Source organism: Neolamprologus multifasciatus, chromosome 5 (assembly GCF_963576455.1).
Source record: "Neolamprologus multifasciatus chromosome 5, fNeoMul1.2, whole genome shotgun sequence".
NCBI lineage: Eukaryota > Metazoa > Chordata > Actinopteri > Cichliformes > Cichlidae > Neolamprologus > Neolamprologus multifasciatus.
Genome location: NC_140443.1, coordinates 31,329,864 through 31,340,832, shown reverse-complemented (window position 1 = coordinate 31,340,832; position 10,969 = coordinate 31,329,864).

Genomic DNA, 10,969 nt, shown 5'->3' with positions numbered 1-10,969 from the left:
TTGTTAATGATGCCACTCAAAGCTGCAGGTGGTGTTTTTCAAATGAAGTCTCAGGGGAACGGCGTGCACGGCTGCCGCGCTAAAGCGGCTCATTGCTCCTGACTGGTAGGAAGGGATGGAGGAACACGCGCTCAATCAAAGGACAAAAAGTGAAACTATAGGAAAAGCACGGTCCAAATCATTTTACATCAAAACTCAGCGGGTGCTGCCTATTGATTTTTTTTTGTTTGCGCCATCAAAATGGAGACCATGTCACCGAATTCCTGCGTGGCATGATAACATGTTTTCATTGGAGAGAGCTCATCTGTGCATATACCCCCACCAGCAGCACCACCTCCCACCAGCAGTAAAGACAGCTGAGAGGGGGAGGGGTGTGACTATACTTACCCTTTCATAGGCTGGCTTTCTTCTCCACCAGCTAGTGCGGAAACAGAGAGAGAGAGCGCCGGGCTTTTACACTCACAGTTAAAATCACTCATGTGCTTCCACTGTGATGTATCACTCTTGAGATCCCCCCTCCCCCTCTCTGAAAATTACCCTTATATTGTGTCTACTCCACGTGGAGTACTGTTGGTTTTTGAGGTAGCGCTCTTATTCAGGGGGGTTAGAAAGTCCTTGAAAAGCAATTTATCCTCTTCCGTTCACAGCCACCTTCCTACCTGCTCGCTCTCGCAGCTATTTTCAACCATCTCCTCCTCTCATCTCCTGGAGTCCTGTTACTCCATCTTAATTTTCTGCTCCTTTCATCACCTGCTGACTCACCCTCTCCACCTTACAATCCTTACCCTCCCCACCTTCTGTACCTCCTATATTACTCTTTCTCTCTTTCGCTGCATCGCACACTTATCACATCCAGCATCATAAGAATCAAATGTGAAGGCCGGCCACGCTTTTCCTGCTTAAATCTCCCCATAATGGAGCCCAAGGGTATCTGAAATTGAGTGTGAAGACTGCATCAAGGTCATTTACTCCACCCTATAACATAGTGATGGATGTCTTGTCTCATTGCTCGATTTGGCTGCCCTACTTGACGAAGGGGGAGCGTATCCCATTGCGCTCTGGAGAGAGTGTTGCTTTTGCGTGGAAAAGTGGCTGAAAAGTCGTTCCAAAGAGGTGAGGAAAGGAAATCAAAGATGAAAAAAGGTGAGAGAGATGGAAGAGGTGTAACAGGAGGATGCAGGTACTGTAAACATCCAATAGGAGGCTGATGAGACAGACGTTCAGTGTCCAGATTCTTGAGAAAACAATTGAAGGGATTAAAATAAAACATATTGATTGCTGGATGGATGGCTCACCATCTGTCAATACACTAATCTGCCAAATTGACTTCACCTCCCAGAGCACTGTGCGCTTCCAAACAGCTGGATTCAGTCATAGAAAACCATAAACACCAGCCATAGTCAGCTGAAACCTTTCCCAGACGCCTGTGATTTATAATCCCTTGGATCATGCGTATGTGCACACTTGTGGGAATTACCATAGCCCGTGGTTGAACATGTAGGGCTCAACCCATGTGCTTGTATTGTAGGGGTAAAAAGGGTCGTACACTCTGATAAGCTTGGTCAGAGAGTGGACTCAGTCACGTCTCTGCAATTTTTCTTGCTCCATCTACTTTCTCAAAGGCTGCACAGCAAAGCTGGAAGAAATGACCCATGAAGACCTTTTTATCCGATCAGTCATTTGTCAATTGTCGCCATCTTTTTGCATGACAATTATGAAGTCTTTTTCATTTGATTTACTTTTAATAGACTGCTGAATGGCATTTCGCACATTTCAGGTTTAAAGTCTGTATTTTTTTTTTACGGGCATATAAACAGTTTGTGAGGCAGCGCGGTGGAGCAGTGATTGGCGCCGTCGCCTCACAACAGGAAACTTCCTGGTTCAAATCTGCCGGCCAGCTTGGTTGTTTCTGTGTAGAGTTTGCATGTTCTCCCAAAGACGTGCATGTGAGGTTGACTGGTAATTCTAAATTGGCCACAGTGAGCTTGCTGTGCTGCAGGCATCAGTGATTGGCTGAATCTCTGTAATAAACTGGTGACCTGCCCAGGGAGTTCCTAGCCTCTTGCCCAAAGCTCAAAAACTTCTTTGACTCTGAATTTGATTGGAATTTGGATGGATGGATGGAGGGATGGATGGATAGATAGATGGACATATGGATAGATGGATGATAGAAGGATGGATGGACAAATGGATGGACGGATGGATGGATAAATGTATGGATAGATGGACAAATGGATGGATGGATGGATGGATGATAGATAGATGGACATATGGATGGATGGATAATAGAAGGATGGATGGACAAATGGATGGATGGATGGATGGATGGATGGATGGATGAATGTATGGATAAATGGATGGATAGATGGATGGATGATAGAAGGATGGATGGAGAAATGGATGGACGGATGGATGGATGAATGTATGGATAGATGGACAAATGGATTGATGGATGGATGGATGATAGATAGATGGACATATGGATGGATGGATAATAGAAGGATGGATAGACAAATGGATGGATGGACAAATGGATGGATGGATGGGTGGATGATAGATAGATGGACATATGGATGGATGGATGATAGAAGGATGGATGGACAAATGGATGGATGGATGGATGGATAGATGGACATATGGATGGATGGATGATAGAAGGATGGATGGACAAATGGATGGACGGATGGATGGATGAATGTATGGATAGATGGACAAATGGATGGACGGATGGATGGATGATAGATAGATGGACATATGGATGGATGGATAATAGAAGGATGGATGGACAAATGGATGGATGGATGGGTGGATGATAGATAGATGGACATATGGATGGATGGATGATAGAAGGATGGATGGACAAATGGATGGATGGACAAATGGATGGATGGATGGGTGGATGATAGATAGATGGACATATGGATGGATGGATAATAGAAGGATGGATGGACAAATGGATGGATGGATGGATGGATGAATGTATGGATAGATGGACATATGGATGGATGGATGATAGAAGGATGGATGGACAAATGGATGGACGGATGGATGGATGAATGTATGGATAGATGGACAAATGGATGGATGGATGGATGGATGATAGATAGATGGACATATGGATGGATGGATAATAGAAGGATGGATGGACAAATGGATGGATGGATGGATGGATGGATGGATGATAGATAGATGGACATATGGATGGATGGATAATAGAAGGATGGATGGACAAATGGATGGATGGATGGATGGATGGATAGATAGATGGACAGATGGATGAATGAAAATTCCTCAGATATCTAGCTCCTGCTTCTAGGTACTTCACCAGCTCCTGTGCTGATTCAGGTTTATATACAAAATACAAACAATCAATAAAGCAAGACGTATTATTATTGTTTAAGACTGGATTCACCAGGGGAAAATTACGGAAAGTAATTAAAATTGTCCCCAAAGGCAGCTGCAGCATTAACGCTCATCCTTTCAACATATTTAACATGCAAGGACTGCAGTCCCCAGGGACACTAAGAATTAGCTACTGAAAAAACACACAGCCAATAAAACTATATGCACACAGTAATAGTCTGTTATTCTAAATACTTAAAATATCTTTAAAATGACAAAACACAGACTGCGAGTTAACATGTAACCTGTAAAATAAATACATTAGTAAAACTGAATAATAATATTTAATATATACTTTTATTTTCCTGCAGAAGGCCAATACATTACTAATTTTTAAGTTTATATTCAGTATTTTTTCTCTCAATCTAATTTGAAAAACAAATGTGAGGAGAAGGTTAAAATAGTGTAATCATTTAGAAGCTTTATCCTAAAGGATAATTTCCATGTTGCTTTTACACATTTAGAAAAGCACTTCTTTAACCAAAAAACTAGCACACAGGTGAAATTTCCCCGGTGAGCATTTCAAACTGCTGGAACAAAACAGCCAATCAGAAAGTACCCACTGCAGCTCTGATTGCACACTGTGAGGCAAGCAAGATGAAGTTACAGCAGACATGTCAAGGCAAATGGGCGGGGAGGGGGGGGGGGGGCATAATTATTCTTTAATAGACAACTTCTTTATGAAAGATAATGTCTGCAAGTTAAGCACAAATCTTTTTCAGCCTTTAGATATCAGAAGACTGAGACACGAACGCAACGCTGTAAAACTCATAAAAAGCTTTCAAGGGGATGCAGCGCAGCCACCAGACGCCGTGTCCTCCAGTCTGAGGCGTTGAGCTGTCAGATTTTTAATCAACAGACAGGTAATTGACAAGTGAGGTGTGACTGTCTTAGTCTTTATTCAGTGTTATGTTTGAGAGTTAACAAAGCGTGAGATTGGGCCGTGCCTCCACGCTGCACATTCTCAGCTTGCAGGCCTTTTGTTCTGCAGCCCTTTGTGGATTCATTGAAACTCTCCACTGCTGAGTGAGCTGAAGGAGCTGCTTTTTTTTGTCACACACTCTCATTCTCTCCTCTACACACACACACACACACACACACACACACACACACACACACACACACACACAAAGGCTGAAGCTCTGCCAGCATTTCGTGGGATAATCTACCTTCCTGAACGTTTGCTAAAGCACCCCTGCTTCCCTCCCTCCCTTCCCATCACAACCCCACTTCTTCTCTTCCTCCCCTCTTCTCTCCTTCTCCTCCTCCTCCTTCTTATCGGCCCCAGTGTAAGCAGCATGTGGTTTCCTGCCAACTTCTGGGAGCTGTGAGCAGCCTCTCCAAACAGGAACACGTATGAAGACATTCCACCACTGAAGGAAACAGTGTCCTCAACCGCAGCTCCCCTCTCACTCCCTTTTTTCCCAGCCCCTCCCAACCAAGAGTCTTCCACACAACCCACACAGCCCCGCCGGGGCTTGACCATCGGACAATCAGCACACATAAACACACACAAACAAGCACAAAAACCACAAGAGCGGGCACAGACTACAACCATTCAGCACAGGCATGGAGATGGAAATGAAGAGGGCCGTAAGTCTGGGTGTGTGCATGCATCTGTGTGTGTGTATGTGTGTGAGACAGAGAGATAAACAGAAATTGTGGGAGACAGAGTATGTGCATAACTATGCATGAGAGGGGTGGGAGAGAGTATGTGCATGGGAATGTATGAGAAAGAGAGAGCATTAACCAGAAGGATTGAAGATTAATGTTGTAAAGAAATCTATGATAAGCTTATTCCACATGATTTATCACCATGTGCTCACACATCAATTTTTTGGCTTGAGAGCAGGAGTCTCAACTTTTCTCTAGTGTGCTCATTCACCCCACTTGCGTGTAAGATGTTGGAGAGGTTCTTCTACTGTATGTGTTTTTCAAAATGTATTTATTTTTTATTAGTAATTCATGAAAGTGCTCGCAGAAAAGCAAGCATTACACTGAAGAGCGCTGAGAGAGCTGTTGGAGGGCTGTTATGCGCCTGTTACAAGAGTAAATTTGTTTAACATCGCACGAGCGCTCTTTAAAACCAGACGGCAGATCTGGGTAAAAGCAGTAATAGCAACGGCCGTGCTGCCGGTAATTTTGATAAATGGGGCGAGTTAAAGAGAGAACAATACAGAAGCAGAAACAAGACTCACCTGGGAACTGCCTGCAGGTGAGAGGTCAACTACATGCAATCGTGGTAACATAGTGGAAATGGAACAGACGCAACAGGAGTCCAAAAGCTGTTATGGCAAAGTGGGAAGATGACTTGTGGTGATATCCATTAAGGAATCTGCACTAAAGGGAAGTGGGGAGCAGAAAGAAGGCTTTAAATCACTTAAATGATTATGTACTAGTGCAGAGCCTGTTTGGAGAGTTTACATCTGCTTAATTTAGTATAGCCACAATTTACAGGTGCACCCTAAACGCATCACGTGCAAAAAACATGAAGTTAGTTTGTTGAAAAGAATACCGCCAGAAGCATACACTCACTGCATGTATGTTTGTACTTTTTCTAAGTGCGATCGTGCAGGAGATTGTGAACTGCAGGTTTCTCAAGAGCCTCTCGTCCAAACTTCATGACTGAACTAGAAAGTTGATTCTGGTCATCTGGATGTTCAGAGGGAGCAAAGTTTCGTCATTCAGCTAAGTGGTTTCTTCAGTGTCGGACTGAGACTGGCCTTATTTCTTCTTCAGTTGCTTTGAAACGCTACGTCCAGATTACCAGAATCAATTTCCTGGGATTTCCTTCTCTTGAGCATGCATCGAGACTTTTAGCAGAGGAAACCAAGGATAAAAACAATTAAGCACAATCGAATAAAAAGCTATATGTATTTTCTAAACCTATATTTTCACACCTCTTCAAAGACCCGTTTAAATGCTAAAACTGGCCACTCACTCTTTGGACCCTTGGCTCAATTTCCTCTTTTAAAAGGCTTAACGTGGCTTAAAAGTCATCCCGGTCAGACGGGTATAATTTTTTATGTTTTGTGTCATTTGGCTCAGTTTGTGTGGTTCCACTCTGCTTTTTGGCTTTGGTTGGTATCTGTTGTAAAACACTTTGTGACTTCTCTTCCCCTTCAGAAGTGCTATGTAAAGAACCTCATTACTAAAGCTTGTATTTGCTGTTATGAAGTTAGAATTAGGTTTAGTTTAGGTTTAAAGTAAAGACAAAAGGCTTGAACTTCATTTAAGTGAACATCCTGCGAAAGATAGCTGAACACGTATGTGTGTATGTGGGCCCCTCCCCCACACAGAGAGTGGATCAGGCAGCAGTCACTGGTAACAGAGGACAACTTTTAGATAAAATTTGAGAACCTATTATCCAAATGACCTAAAAGTAAGCACTGAACTTACTTAGGTCACTATAGCAAAGCACGTGCCAAGTTTAAATAGATCAGATAAACCTTACTGAAGATAGCCAATGAACAGCCACAGTGATGAACATACCATTTCTTGAATTATGAGTAAAATAAAGTTCTCCTCAGGGATGCAAGGTGTGGATGACTGAAGGAATGTTAGTAGGGAATTCTGTGATAGATAATCATTAGTCACTTCTCTCCTCCATGTGAATGGAACAGTGCCAAAGCCAAAGAGAAGATGTGTCCTTAATCTGCAGTCCCATGGCCTTTTTTTTTTTATCAGCCATTTCTCCCACTTTGTCCCACTATCTCAATCTTATCTTTTCTCCCACTTTCAAAATGTTCTCAAGGAATGAGTAAACAGAGCGAAATGGCCCATACAGAGATTTTCAGAAACTGATTTCTGGTGTGTTTTCCTGTGTGGCTGTGCTCACCAGGCGTGCACGTCTTTCTGTGTGCCCACACATAAACGGTTCAGTGGCATATTGAAATTGCACAGTGGGCTCCTGTGGTGAAAATGCAGAGGAGTTTCTGATCCTCGATGCAAACCGAAGTGCTTGAGACAAAAGAAGGTTTATTTTTCACTAAGTGCAATTGCAGTTGTTGTGCGATGGTGTTTTACTGCTACTCAAGCTTTGGGCAGGTTTACTGGAGACATCTGATTTGTTTTTGTCCTGTTAATAAAGGTATAATGCAGGTTAATCTTTCAGCTTAAATACACCGTGACACAAGCACGCAGGATAGTCTAAGGATTCAGTGAACAGGACTTCATTTCCAATATTTTTTTTACAAGTGAGAACTTGTTCTGTTTTTCTCTCGTGCACTGATATCTTGTCCAGCCTTGAATTGACATGCAGTGCTCCAACCATTACATCATAGTACACATTCACCTTCACCCTAACAGTACCACTAACACACTTTAAAAAAAAAAAAATTCTCTCTATATGCAGTATCTGGCCACAGCAGCTACTATTTGGTGTCCCGTAGGCTTTCCTCTTGTGTTTGTTGGATAGCGGAACATCTGAGATCCCTGACCCCCATTTTGGTGTTTGAACTGAAGCGTTTTTCACTTTTCACATATCCAAATGGGCAGAATATTGTGAATGCCTATGAGGAGAAAAACCTTCCGACAGTTTATGCTTTTGTCCCTGTTTAAATGCATATCATGTCTCACCACTCTCTCTGACAGCAGGGTTTTCACCCTGTTTTTGACTGTGAGCCATTTGGAACAGCTATAAACATCTTTTTCTTAAGATGCGGTCGGATGACACACTGTACAAAGTAGATCACTTCAAACATGGAGAAACCTTTAGGGTTAAAGGAAAACTGTTGCATGATGATTAGATTAGAGCTCGGCAATCACAACACCGGGTTAAGGTCCGACTGTGGCGAGGGGAAAAAAAAAGGACAAACGAGAACAGCAGGTTTGTGCAAACTAGAGTTTTCTGGATGAGTGTGTTTGGCAGTATGCTTCACGTGAGCGATGGCTGGTTGGACGAATAGCTTCTAAACCACACTCAAATCCACATTTTCAACAAGTTGGTTGGCTGCTATCTGGTAGGTGAGAAAAGAGCCAGGATTCAGAGCTTTTTCCTTTTTTTGGTCATAATTGACACAACTGTTTCTTTCTTTTTCCATTTGTACAACCTCTTACACTGCTGTGAACAGCACAAGAGACGTGTACTAAACAGAAGGTTGGTGGTTTGCTCCCTGGCTGCTCCAGTCTGCATGCCAAAGCATCCTTGAAGATACTGAACCCCAAGTTTCTCTCCAATGCTTTTGCTGGAGTGTGAATGCTAGAAAGAAAGCACTTAGGTGTAGAAAAAAGTGTTTGGGTAAATGAGGTGAATGAGTGAGTTGTATAAAATACTCTTGAGTGCTCAGGTGGAAAAGTGCTATATACAAACCAGTCCATTTGCCCTTTGGATGGTCCAAAAATGTGCCCATTATCCATCCATCCGTTTTCTTAACCATTTATCCAGTTTAGGATCCTAGCAGGGCTCAAGCCTATCCGAGCTGACATGGTGTAAAAGAGCGGGTACACCATGGACAGGTCACTGCACTGTTAACCCTCTATCCCATGTCCTCATCTTTCTATCGTGGCTATTCAGTCCACTTTAAGGATGAGTATTTGCACCAAAAAAGTGGAACATCAAATCTTACAAGTGACTTTTTCATAACCTATCATTCCACCTTTTTACATAGAGAATACATTGATTTCAGCCATGGCAAGAACTCTTAGTGTTAGAGGTAAACAAAGAGGTGTGGAATTCTTCAATATGGACATTGTTCTTTGGGGGTTTGGGCTGCATGTATGTGTGTCTGTGTGTGTTGTGTCACAGAGCAATGATTTTTGATGAGCATGTTGGCTGCTGCAGAGACTGAACCCGTGATTCCTCCAAACACCAGACGTTACTCAGATTTTACACATTCATGCCTAGAAGCAGTACAACCCCAATCTTTTACTCTCAGACGCTCTGCAGCTCTCTGGAGTTATTGGAATTCAAGGCTGCTTCACGCTTCAAACAAAGTGCTTGTTTGAGATGAGGGATGCAGTCAGATCGAGTCTCAACAGTTCTGAGTTGCAGGTAAACCAACAATCTGACAGCGATTCGCACTTTCTTCGAGCCTGGTGGAATTAGATTTCTTGCAGTTTTGCACTGGCGTGATTGGCATGACTGCCATCCTCCACGGCATCATAAAATGCCTTCAAAGTTCTTTCTGCGTAGCTCACCCCTGATTTGTTTCACCACCTTAATGCCATGCTGTTCAAACTCGGCTCCTCACCTCTCATAAATAATGGATGAGGGCTAACTGTTTGTTTTGTGAAATCGTCTGCGAGTAATGCAAGCGCCTTGCTTAAGGTTGCAGTTGATGAGGGAGGGAAGAATCTGCATCATAAGAGCACTTTTCTCACCTTCAGGCCAGATGTTCTGTTCCTAAACACCTCCTTTAATATGCTCTTCATCCGTGTTGTATCAATAAATTAGCTGGGCCTGCACAAATGTTGTGGTCTTTCCCCCCCCAAAAAAGAAAAAGAAATACATTGCTCCAAGGAATCATACAGTGAATACAAATGAACTCGACTCACTACACTCTGTGCGAGTGAGCGTGTATAACTTGCAAGTTAAAACAAAACAAAACAAAAAAAACATTACAACTCATTACAGAACCAGCGAGGCAATGCGTAATGTTGTTTTGACTGAATTGTAGTTATCAGTAGGCCACCGTGATGAAGCTCAATTAGAGCAGCATGCTATGAGCTAAGCAGAGGTAATCACTGAGCGGAGGGCAAACTAACGTGGAGGCATGGATATTCACTCCAAACAGAAAAGGCGAGGAATCACAATAGGACCTGGAGTCGTGGAGAGCAGCTAATGAGCCTACATGATTCACGCTTGGCCTCCCCCACAGAGAGCCTTGTCCTGGGCAGAGTGGAGGCGCGCAAGAGGTGCACTGCTTGCTCCAGCACATTCCAGGATGCAGCCTGTTAGAGCCAGGAGGGTACAGCGAATAAAAGTTTCTCTTGTATAAGGATTCTGTGTCTTTGTATAGTTTAGAATCAGTCAGGAGACCCGGAGAGTTACTTGTGCCTGCATGAGTAAACAGTAACTTTCCCACTTAGGCATTTTCTGATGAGGAATAATATGATATTACATGAGACTGAATGATCAAATGTGGCTATTCACAGTGGATGTATTTTAAATGCAAGAGCATTGCTTTTTGTGACAAACAGTGCACATTTAAGTGGACATAATGTACTGTATGTGAAAACACTTTTTATAGAGTTTAAGTGTAGGGCTTAATTACGTGATGATGTTTGCGTGCTCATGGAGATTCACCTGCACGTACCTGGGCTTCTTCATTCAGATAACAGCAAGCAGTCCTGGTGAAGGTGTAAGCTAAACTGATTGAAATGGAGCAAATATCAAATTGTTGACATGATTAAAGAAAAGAAAAAAGAAAAAACACACATTTGTCTATTTGGCAAACCTATGTCGTATATATATATGTTTTTTTTTTCTGTGAATAGCTTCGGTGTAACGTTTCTTTCCGTTTCTTTATTGTTTCCCTGTATTGTTTCTTTCCTCATTTAACTTCTGAAGCGCTTTTAATGCGCTTTACAAGTTCTGTGTATGTTTGTTTAATCACAACAGTTGCAA